Raw genomic sequence first — 12,352 nt, 5'->3', positions numbered from 1 at the left:
CAGGAGGCCACGTGGACAATGATCTGTTGTTAAGAAGGAGTGTGAAGGAGTTCCAAAATGCTTTCTTTTGCACATTTGTTCCTGCCTCTGAGCAGTGTTCAGCTGCTGGGTCTACTGTGACTACAGAAATCTTTCCACTCAGCTATCCACCATCTTAGAGAATTAATTATTGAACTCCTTGAGTTAAAAATAAACATGTTGCAGTAGTTCTAAGAACATCATCTATTTTAAACAAGGGGATTAAAAGGTGTTTCTCAAGTCGATAGCAGTCACGCATGAAATTTTTTTATGAAAGACAGCCTTATCTGATCTTTACAGGTCATTATTTCTGTGCAAATGTTTGTATAAAAGTTTAACTGTAATTTCTGGATCTGAACCTGTCTCTTTGTCAGCCCCTTCCTGGCTGTAGAGAGATATGAGGCAGTGCCAGCCAGGCCTGTGTCACGCAGAGAGCAGACCCGCAGCTGTGCCTGCCTGCAGGCAGCAATTCCCTCTCACATCCTGTACCTGTGCTGGGGTTAGGAGGAAGGAGCTCCTCTCTCATGCCAAACAGAGCAGAGATAAGGGTCATATGCATCAGCAGGCTGGCTGTGCCTAGGGAACATTCAGGTTGGCATATCCTGTCTAAAGTCAGAAATGTTGAATGTTTCTTGTTTGCTGTGTTGGCTGGATCTCACCTTGGTAAGGTGTTCAGAGCTGGCTGAGGCTATATCAATAAAGCTATATCAATAAAGCTATATCAATAAAGCTCCAGGGCATGTATTTTCTCCTTTTATCTATTTCTTCTATTCTTGTAGGGTTGGTTTGCTATTTCAGGAGATGCTTTTATTCAGACTGTCTTTTCAAACTTGTATTCTTACTGTAATCTCTGTGGGTCCTTTGAGGTCTCCATAGTGTTTCTGGGAATTAGCAGGTTGGAGTCCTGATTCCAGAGCAAGAAATTTATTTTTAGCTTGCAGACTTGTATACAACCCACCACAGTTGACCTGGGATTGGTGAACTTTACAAGAAATTGAGTATTTCATATTGAAATGACTACTCATCCTCAAAACTCGACAGAGATTTTTATTTGATATACCAGCCAAGCTGAAAAATGTTTCCATTTTATGTTGACTGACACCTCACAGACCAAATAAAAATTTCTGTCTTACTGCCCAGCCAATGCCTATTAAAGTTTTCTTCCAGGACAAAGCACAGTCAAAAGCACAGTATGTCTCTCCTTTTTAGTTAGTTAAATATTCAGCTGAATCAAAGCAATGAATCCTGAAAATGGATATGGTTTTTTTGGAACGTCTTGGGAGAAAAACAAAAACTTCCTTCTTGCAAACCATATAGATTTGCATTTGAACAAACTATTTTTTTTTTTCTCAAGAAGGTAAAAAAAAGTCAGTTAGATATTTTTGTTTCATTCCACTTTTCAGCTGGGGCTTAAGAAAAACATTCACAAGGTCCTTCTGGGAACAGCTGCTAAAATCCTGCCTGACATGGCAAATCTTAGTTTGTCTTGTTGAACTATGTTTTAGTCTCTGGAAATTCAGGGATGGTGATATGATATAAAAAGCTCTCTCTCAACAATGAAAAGTATCGTGTAATTAACCAAACCAAACCAAACCAAACCAAACCAAACCAAACCAAACCAAACCAAACCAAACCAAACCAAACCAAACCTGTTCAGTTATTTCATATAATTTGCTGTTCAGGAGACTAAGCTACCAAGTGAGACAGTGGGAGGTCAGAGAAAATTCCAGGGGTTGAGACTGTTTGGAAAAATAATACATTATTACAAGGCATGGATACCCCCATGGGACTTTCTTTTCTCCTCCTGTAGTCAAATACCAGCGAAACAATTTCACATCTAGCAACCAGGAATTGGTGAGGGGAAAGAGATGTGGGCAACACTGGGCTTCTAATTTTTGTTTTTCACTAGTGGGCTGGGTTGGTTTGGCTTACTGTGATTGCTCCAGAGGGGGAATGGTCTGGTGGATTGAAGGAATGAGTAGCATGATGGAGGAGGCAGTGCCAAAGGACACAGAGAAGCTCCACTGTTATTGCCAGATCTGGGAAAAAGTGCAGCAAGCACCTGGGTATTCCTTCAGAAAGTACTCCTTGCTCCTGCAGTGGAAATTCTGCAGGAGATGCAGTGTTGCAACAACCTCAGAGGCCAGTCCTGCAAGTGCTGGCTAAACAGCACACCTTTGTAACCTGAAGCACTATGTCAGTAACAGCATTCTCCCAAATTCCTATTTCTTCCAGTCTAATAGGAACGTTACCTTAAGAGGTTTTTTACCTTCTGACAGGCGTGGAGTATTTTAACTCAGGAGTTTCAGTGTCGTTTGTGATCCTTTAATGTTAAGATTGGTTTGCGTGTCAGATGCTCCGAGATCATTCACTACCAGTATTAACCCAGAGGGCACATGCCACAGAATAAGTATTTGGCTCAAGTTTGTGGATGGGTCTGTTGTAGTCTGTTGTTCAGACAGGGGAAAACTTTTCATACACTCTGGAAAGTTTAAACTGTGCTTTATTCTCATATTCTGTTCAAAGGGTATCACAAAATTTGACCTAGAAGCCTTTATCTATAAACTGAGAATCAGCTTGCAGAATTTCCTGGTGGAAGTTAATTTTCAGTTCCTACTAAAAAAATTTGGCAAAACTGTGTATCTATAATCTTCAAGAGTTCAGTTGTTTTGTGAAGTAGTGTTAAATTCTTTGCTTTGAAAAGTATTTTCCTTTTTTTGCATCAAAAAGCTACTGATAGTTACTTAAAATGATAAATCAATGTATTTTGCCTTCTTACTGTCTTTTGTGTTTGAATCTTTTGTGTGTCCCTATTTTCCAAGATTTTCTTGCCACTCTGAAGACCAGAATCTTAATACTTTTATTAATAAGGAGAAAGTCATATAATGTGACTGCACTAGCTGGGACTTAAGGCAAAAACACAGTACTTGCCAGTATGGTTAATTGAATCCTCTGTCTTCAAACTGCAACAACTGTGTATTTGAGGGTCCACATCAGTCTCCTGGAATTGTCTGAGTTATCTGCTCAGTAGGCAATGTGCCTCAGAGGTTGGTTGTATAAACCACAAATCAAGTAATTCTGCACTTTTTATATATGGGGCAGACATTCGTGTTTGACTGTGGTAAAAACCAAACAAACCCTGACACTTTCCCAACACCGAAGAGAGAGCTGAACTGACCCTGTTATTAGTCTGTAGGGGAACTGGAGAATAGTGTCAACTTTCTCTTGTTCATTTTCATCCCAGCTGAGAAAGGAATCCGTTCCTCTAATTTGAGTCTCATTCCTATAATTCCTCTGTTATCATCCCCTGGTACTATGTTATTGCAGACATAATAGGGATGGTAGGCAGAGACTTATGGTGTTATAGAAGAAGGGTTAGGCTTTTTGGTATTTACTTTCCATTCCTACTAAATTCTTTAGTGACAACTCAGTTTAGAAAGAGTGGGAATGGGCCATTCCCAGGAAGATAAGCAGGATTCCCTCCAAAACGTTGTGATGTGTGTGTGAGAAATTTGCAGACAAGTCTAGTGAAACATAAATGAGATTTTTTTAATGTCTCCAGTGCTGCAGTATATTTTTTCAAAAGCTTGTAACAGTAGTCTGCCATTGTTCTAGTGGATGCTGTAAAAATGAATGACCGAGATTTGGTCTGAAGCCACTATAATCACATGCACCTTAAGAAATCAGTTGTATTACTAAATCAAATTGGTATGTTTGGTGGCCTAGGTTTCCGTCATAACGTCACAGTGTTGACTAGGTGGGAAATGAGATATTTTTGTTTGTAGCCTTTTTTTTCTACTGATAGACCACAGAGCAGAACTTCGTAAGACATTTCCATAGGAGTAATACTCTCTGGGAAATAAAATTTTAAGGGAGGCAAAGTGATCCACTAATTTGCAATAGTTTCAATAATGTTTAGTTGAAAAATTCCAAATATAAATAAAAAATGATCCTAAAAGCTGTGCTCATGTGACTCGGTTTTATTTAACCAAATTCAGTTGAAGAAATAAGGGTAAGTGAGTAAGTGTTGTAAAAAGTGCTTAGACTCCATAGAAACTAGAAACATAAATTGGGTTCCTAAAAGATATCTTTCATCTCAAATTGAGATAAATATATGAATATGAAATATGAAATGTCAAACATTTCCCAAAGTTTTCTTTCTGTTGTAGCTCTGAGTCAGTATAGCAGTGTACCCTGAAAAACCATCTGCTTTCCTAAAAAGGAAGGTCCAGTGGAACACTTCACCACACAGCACTTGGAATAATAGCAAGGTTGCAACCACTGTCTCATATTGCAAGATATACTTTACACAGAATTAATTTTTAAGCCCTGAAAGGCTAAGTCCTTTGAGTAAGGAGAGAAGCACTTCAAGCAAGGCTTGATTTTTCTTTCTTCCCTGCTTTCTATGCTGTGTCCACAGCATTGAATATTTCCCTTTTATTTTTTTGTCAAAATCCAGTCACAATATTGTGCAGTAGCACACAGCATGATATTTCCCACCAGCTACTCATGTAGAAAATGAGGCTGCCATTGTTTATCCTGTTCAGCTGAAGGCAGGCAGGTTAGACAGTGATGGCAATGATGCAAACATCATGGGTTTGTCATGCTGGCAGAGCCTAGGTAGTACTTCTCAAGTGACACTGGGATCATCTTTCGAGGGTGATCCTGACAACCATGAGTCCTGGATAGTCACACTTGGTCCTAGCAGAGCTTTTTCTGGTATTTGACACCTGTATGTTGAAGCTAGAGCTTGCAGGTTTCTTCAACTGATTACAAAAGTCCAAAGGTTGAAGATCAAATTAAACCCAGTAGATATAACATCACAGCATGGGCAACAGACTTCAGGCTGTGCAAGGGGATTGGTTGGGAACCTGCTGTTGGTATTCTTTGGTGAATAGCAGGGAATGGTGGCTGATAGCCCACTCCTTCTTATGCATAAATAATTTTCATATACACAAAATTAGTTGGTTGTGTATGGGGCAAAAAGTATTTATTTTCCTTTTTATTTTTTTTTCCCCAAGAAAAGCACTATGTTTCTCATATATCTTATCAAGGCAGAAATTGCAAGGGAAAATATTTGGTTATCTGGAACAGGCCCAGAGAAAAGCTAACCCTTGTAGGCAGGACACCAGCTTTTATCCAGATGGACTGGTAACAAAAACAGACAAGGCTCATTTCACCCTTTGATGGACAATTATCTTGTCACATGACAATCTCAACCTACTCAGTAGGTACCACCTGATGTCTTTTGAGGAGTTCTGAGAGACTGAAATCCCAAAATTTTCATTGGATTTTATCTTATTCCTGTTTTTGCATGGAGTAGTGGGATTCTTTCAGAGCATCTGTTCTCCTTTTTTATTTAAACTTTCTTTATAGACCAGTTTCTGCCGTGAAATACTGACATTTAAAAAAGAAAATATGTTCAAAATTAGGAAATGATTTTATTTTTCTTTGTCTTTTTTTCAGTGACACTTTATTTCTTCTTTACTTCCTGCAGTTTTTCTCCTGCTCAGTCAGCAGACAACTCTGCTTGCTATTATAGATTTGCTTGAGAAATGTGACTGAAATTTGGATGTGTTGTTTTTAGGGCAGAGATGGTGTGCTCAGTGTTGAAGAAAATGACTGAAGTAATTTGTGCATGCCTTAACACAGATAAAAGCATGAGGTGTGTGCAGAGGGTATGGCAGTGTCACATGCAGTGTCATTGTAATTAAACTGGCTCAACTGGTCCACAGTAGCCTTATGTAAATATTAGGCATTATTGATACCATCAACCCCTCCTGATCTAATGAAAATAAGACAGTGACCATAGTGAAGCAGATCTGTGGAAGCCTGCATGCTATCTGAATGTTCCAACACAAGGAAAAAGGAAAAAATGGTGATGCTTCCAACAAGAGAGTTTCTCACTGTGCCACTCTCTGAATCCAGTGTCAGTCTTTTTTAACACTGCTGGTACCACCAGGGATGGTGGTTACCACCCATGTGGCCACCCAGATGTTTCTTTACAGGTGAAAGGCATTGGGGGTTTGGTGGTCAGACAGGATCTAAGCCATTTCAGTTCACCAAGCATGGGGAAATTGCATAAGTGTCTGAACGCTGCTCTGGTTTTCTGAAGTTGGGCTGTAGTTTAGAGGGAGTGGTGCTCATGTTGGCCACATTGTCATCAGGGTCACATAAATGCACACAGGTGGGGGTTAAAAAGGGCTTGTTCAGGGCAAAAGACCTCAAAAGTTGAGGGGCTCCATCAGTTCACTGTGGTTTGATCTGAGAAATGCTAGACTTCTGGGGAGTTGCAGTCAGCAAACCTCTGTGTTGTAAACTAGAGGGAGAGGGAGCATTTTCAGAGATTTCTTTGCTCTTTGCTTTAAGAAGGTTGTTTAGATGTGCATAAAATGAATTTAAAATAATTTTAAGGGGTAATTCTAGCAAAATGGGAGAATTTGATTGCAAGTTTGCTTTTGTCCTTTCAGTTTGTTGCTATCAAGATTTTTTTGACTTTGATAAAGTAGAAACTTTTTTTTTTGTTTTGGGAAAGCTGACTTCCTGCCCAGCTGGCAGCTTGTAGTTCCTCCCACTTCAGCCTTTCAAAAAATCTTGAGGAGTGCTCAAAAAAGATATTCAACCCACTTAATTCCAATGTGTCAGAAACCTACTCTCCACTGCCAGCTGTGACAAAGCTTGTCTATATATATATATATATTTTTTTTTTTTTAATTTTTTTTTTTAAATTTTTTTTTTGAGAAAGCAGAGTTGTTCTCCAAACTGGACTTGAGATTTTCTGAAAAATTTACATTACTTGTGTAACCAGTGGCAGATAGATGAATGTTATTGTTTTAGGGGACTCTGGGTGTGTGTGTCTTAGTTCTGTGCTTGGGAAAAGTGGTTCTGTTCCCTTTGAGTGTTTGCTATTCTTTGAGAACATTAAACACCAGGATTAGGGAGCTGGGGTGGGGAGCCACAGGAAATGTGTGTAGATGATCTTTTAAATTGTAGAGAAGACACTTTTGGGTGTGACAGAGCAGCTTATGGGACACTGGGAGAGGTGTAAGGCACTTCAGACAGTGAAGGAAAAGTAAGACTCAGTTCCTGTGAGTTAAAATCCTCCCTTGACACACAGAGTCTGGCAATGTCTCATTTGGCTTGCTGCCAGAAGGAACAAGCAAGTAATCCTCATTTCTGCAGCCAAGAGAGGCAGGCAGGTTCAGCTTTCACTACCTCTGGGGAAGTACAACAAAACAGTGCACCAAGACAAAGTGGGTACAGAAACCAGACAGCTCAGGCCAGTGTAGAACCCTCCCCTTGGGTTTCCTGCTGTTGTAGAAGAAGTGGAGGAAAGAGAGAATCTGGACAGCAGACCTTCATCCACCCATCATCCTGAAGATCTGCCCTGAACATTACTTGGACCATGGCCTTTAAAAAACCACGTAATGGCTAGACCGGGCTTCAAGGAAGTTGTAGTCACCACCCTTTTCTGACAGCCACACTCCCTGATGGAGTCAGAAAACTGGAACAAAAGTGTCATCCACCCCAGACAAGGACACATTCTGACCCACGGCCCAGGCAGTTTCTGGGAAGGGCAGAACTGTGCAGAGTCCTGGCCTGGGAGGTGTGTAGGGATGGGGGAAGTGAACCAAGAAGAAGCAGAGAGATATGGTTTAAGAGTTGGCTGATATGAGTAATTTTGGTTAACACTTCCATTTCTTATCACATGTTGTGGTCTAGGATAGGTATTCTTTGTGTCTCCTTTGGAAGCTGAGTTACCTTCCCTGCCACATCCCTTCTATTTCTAATGGAAGTGCTTGTCAAAGCTCTAGGTTTTAGCAAGGTACTTCAGTTATATAAGACAAACCTATGCTGACAGAGACTGTATGTAAATAAAACTCAAGAGACACTGGACTGAAAGGCTGAGCTGTTCCAAACTCGTGAAACTGAAGCTAGGCTGGCTCCTATTAGATGGCAATTTGTGTCTATGTGTTCCATCAAGAATTTCAGTCTTATTTTTTTTGTTCTTCTGCCTCCTTATGCTTTGTTATTTAGTAAAGTAGTACTAAATGGCCTTTGGCCTCCAAAATAAGGTTTACAGCTGTGGAACTAAACTGTTGTCAGGAAAAGATGTTCCACTCTACCTGCCAGTGTCAGCTACCTTTAGCTTTTCACATAACAGAATCCAGAAATAGCTCTCAGGCTTGTGTTCATTCACCACAAAGGCAAATTCTACCACCTCACTGTAACTGGATTCCATTCTGAGATCTGCTTGGTACAAATAAAAGTGATGATTGCAAGGATGCTGTCCTGGATACCATTATACTTAATTTTTCAGAGTGTTGCTCTTATCTAGGTGATGGGCATCTCTAGACTATTTCAAACCCATTCATTCCCAAGAATATGGAAGGGTTCTGGGAACCCTTGTTATCATACTTGAACATAAGCAGGGGATGTTAAAGAAGGATATATTGAAAGAGGATGGCAGGACATGGGCAAGGAATGGTGGATTGACAGTGTCAGATGCACCTTGTGGGGCCTTCAGCAAGAGTGACTTGAAATGGAAGGACTCTGGGCAGCAAGCTGGACCTTTTGCTCCGTGGCCTAGACAGACTGGCACGAGATCTGGGCTTGAGGAGACACAGCCTATGTCCCTGTGAGGAGGAGCCAGGCTGAGCAATAGCATGGCTGCAGCCTGTCTGGGTGAGAGACAGCACAGCCTGTGCTGTGATGGGAGGTGCAAGCACACACACGACACTGCACAATGCTGCCAGCAAGGCTACAGTCTCCTAAACTGTATGTCTGTCTTTCCAGCTTATCTGCTGATGACCCGCTTGAAAGCCCCATTGTCTAAACAAGGATTAACATTTGAAAGTGTTAAAAAAAACCATCTTGAAATCCAGTGCTCTCTGGCAATCCCCGTAGCTCATTCCTACTTCATAAGGAGCTCTCTTTCCTTAGAAGCCCTTATCCCTTTCCAATTCACCTTCACTTCTCGTCAAGCTGTCACAGTCCTTTTAAAAAAGGTATCTTGTAGGGGGAGAAAACAAAGGAGGCTTAGTAAAAGAAGAACAAAGACTGCTTGGTTAAATAAAAGAAGCCGGGGAGAAGATGTAACAAAGTTTCTAAAATATAACAGCAATTTGCAATGAGCTATAACAAAATGCTTGTTCTGAAAGAAATGGTCTGATGCTCGAATCATTTATTCTAGTTGCTGTCTAGAAGTATGCTATTTTAATCTGATGGTAAAAATATTATAAAAAGTGTATGCTTTTCCAGTAAGTGTTTCTGGCCTTATCACTGTCTGGGGAATGTGCTTTGTGCACTGATACACTGTAAAATGGCACCCACTTAACAGGGGCCTGAAATCTCTGTGACAATTCTAGATCTGCCGTGTATTCCCAATTGTACTGGTGTATTCCCAACAGAATCCAAGGCTGGATTTCAAGAACTGTAGATGTCATCCTTCTCACTGCGGGCTAAGGAACGATAACAGGTCAGCCTTGTGAGCAGTTGGGGAAAAAAAAAATTTATAGAGAAACAACAAACAAACATACATTATATATATATATAGGGTGGGGAATAATATAAATAAATTAGAAACCCTTAATAAAAACTGTTTATTGCATATCACAAGGGAACAAGGTTATATAATTCAAGAAAGCAAGCTTATGCAACTCCTTATATGGGTAAAGGTTAGCTGTCTGTGGAATTGTATAACCTTCATAAAGGTTATACAATTCCTTTATGAAGTAAAGGAATTGTATAACCTTGAAAACTGGAAGCAAGTGGGTGATTCTTTAAAGACTCATCAATCAGAGAACCATGAGGTTAATTCTGATGAATTTATTACATGGTGAATTGTTTATTCTGCACTACGATCTTGTCATGATCTGGATGAAATTGATCAGCCCGTCGTAGATCTGTTGGCAGATACTTCTTTTGAATCAACACCACCACTTTCGCTTTATGATCTGGTAGTTTTGCAAATGAAGGAGAGAATTATTGAGGAGGAACCAGAGGGAGATCCCATAAATTTAGAAGACTGTAATTTACATCCTACTGTAAAACCACAGCCAATGAAAAGTATGGCTGCAGCACCATCTAGTGACATGCTAAATCTTCCACCTCATGTGACTGATAATGAAGCTTTGCTGTTCTCTGTCCCAAACCACTTTTTAGACCCTTGCTAAAAACAGATGATCAAATAAGGAGATGTTGAAATGCTCAGTGCTGTGCCTATAATTTATCACAAGCATCCTCGTCATGAGCAAATATATTATGATATGGCTAAGTGGATTAGAAGTCTATGACAGAAAAAGTTCTGCAATCTTCCTGTGTGATGGGACTTACAGAGTCTATTGCAGAAAGCTATATAATGTTACCTGCTGACTGGAAAGCTTTATTTCAATTGGTCATGACACCAGGACAGTATTCAATTTGGTGGTCTGAATACCAAGATGTACGTCAAGAACAGGCACTGGCAAATATGAACACTTGTAATGCTGAAATAACAGGTGATCATCTGGCAGGGATGGGAGCTCAGGCATCTATAATGATCAATTAAGAGTGCCCCCAGAAATATTTAACCAAGGTAGGGGGCTGGTTTTGAAAGCTCTGAGAGAAGTGCCAGATGTTAATAAGACTGAGCCTGGCTTTTTCACCATAAGGCAAGGACCCTGGGAGCCTTACCTCAACTTTATTGATCGTCTGCAAACAGCCATGAATAAGGAAGTTGAATTAGCAGCTACAACAGAAACTTTATTGAAATCCTTAGCCTATGAAAATGCTAATACTGACTGTTAAAAGGCAGTTGATCCAATCAGAAACAAACCTGCTATTACTGTAACTGACTTTGTCAAAACCTTTGCAGATATTGGTACAGAACAATACAGGGCAGATTTGTTGGTAACTACTTTGGCTCAACAGCTGCACGTGGCTTGGGCAGCAATTAAATACTTTGATTGTGGAGAGGAAGGTCATGTGAGAAAGTGCCCAAAGAATGAGCAAACGAATAAAAAACCTTGCAGGCTGTGCTCCAGATGCAAAAAAGGCTATCATTGGTGTAGCCAATGCTGTTCTAAATTTGACCAAGATGGAAGACCACTGTCAAAGCAGAGAAACTCGAAGAGGGGCTTGGGAACTTGTGCCCCTCAACAAAACAAGATCCAGGCACATCTAACCCCTGCAAGCTGCATCAGGGGAACCCCAGGCAGTTGCTGGCTTGTACTTGGCAGTTTTCACCACAGCCACAATAAACTACACATCGGTTCACCTTATACCTACAGATTGAAATGGACCCCTTTCTTTCAAATGTCATGCATCATTACTTGGGAGATCATCATCATCATCTAAAAGTGATTTTATTTTACCAGGAATCATCAACTCTGGTTCTGGGGGTGAAATAAAAATCATGGCTTGGACTCCTAGTCCACCTTGTACTATTCCAGCAGGATCACGCATGGTTCAACTCATGCCACTTCCTATATTGCCAGATACAGAACCAATGCCATCTGTCAAGGCTGACAGGGGCACTGGAAGTTTTTGGGAGCACAGGCACTCCTCACGTTTTCTGGTCTAAACTTATTCTAGTGCAGCAACCTTTTCTACCCTGTGCTGTGGATGGCAAGTCTTTTACAGGATTAGCAGATACCAGAGCCAACAAAACCATCGTGTCAGTGAATGTGAATGGCCTGGCCCTTGACAACGCCATCAGTGATGGTCACAGGCATCGGAGGTCAGCAGATGCCACAGCAGGCAGCTAAGGAACTCATGGTATGTGGTCCAGAAGGGAAACAAGCACAGCTCAAACTGTGTGTACTTTCTACTATACACACACTGGGGGAAGAGATCTGTTTTCACAGTGAGGATTGATTTTGGCAAATTCTTAAAAGGGCCACTGATGTGCAGCTGGGACTTAAACTCACACGGAACACAAATACTCCTGTGTGGGTCCCTCAGTAGCCCCTCAAAAAAGTTAGGCTGCAACAAGCACAAAAATTGGTCAAAGGACAATCAGATCTGGAAACACAATTCCTTCTACAAGCCTGTGGAACAACCCAATATTTGTGATTCCAAAAAAAGATTGGCAAATGGAGGCTCTTACAAGATCTGAGGGCTATCGATGCAGTATTGGCCCCAATGGGTACACAGCAACCCAGAATTCCTAATCCAGCAATGATCCCTGAAACATGGGAACTGTTAATCACTGACTTAAAAGATTGGTTTTTCACAATTGCTTTACACCCTGATGCTGCACCTCATTTTTCTTCTTCATTGCCATCCTTGAACAACAGTGAACCAATGCAAAGTTATCACTGGATTGTGTTACCACAACAAATGAAAAAACAGC

This window comes from Prinia subflava, chromosome Z (genome assembly GCF_021018805.1).
Source record: "Prinia subflava isolate CZ2003 ecotype Zambia chromosome Z, Cam_Psub_1.2, whole genome shotgun sequence".
NCBI lineage: Eukaryota > Metazoa > Chordata > Aves > Passeriformes > Cisticolidae > Prinia > Prinia subflava.
Note: the sequence above shows the minus strand (reverse complement) of the source record.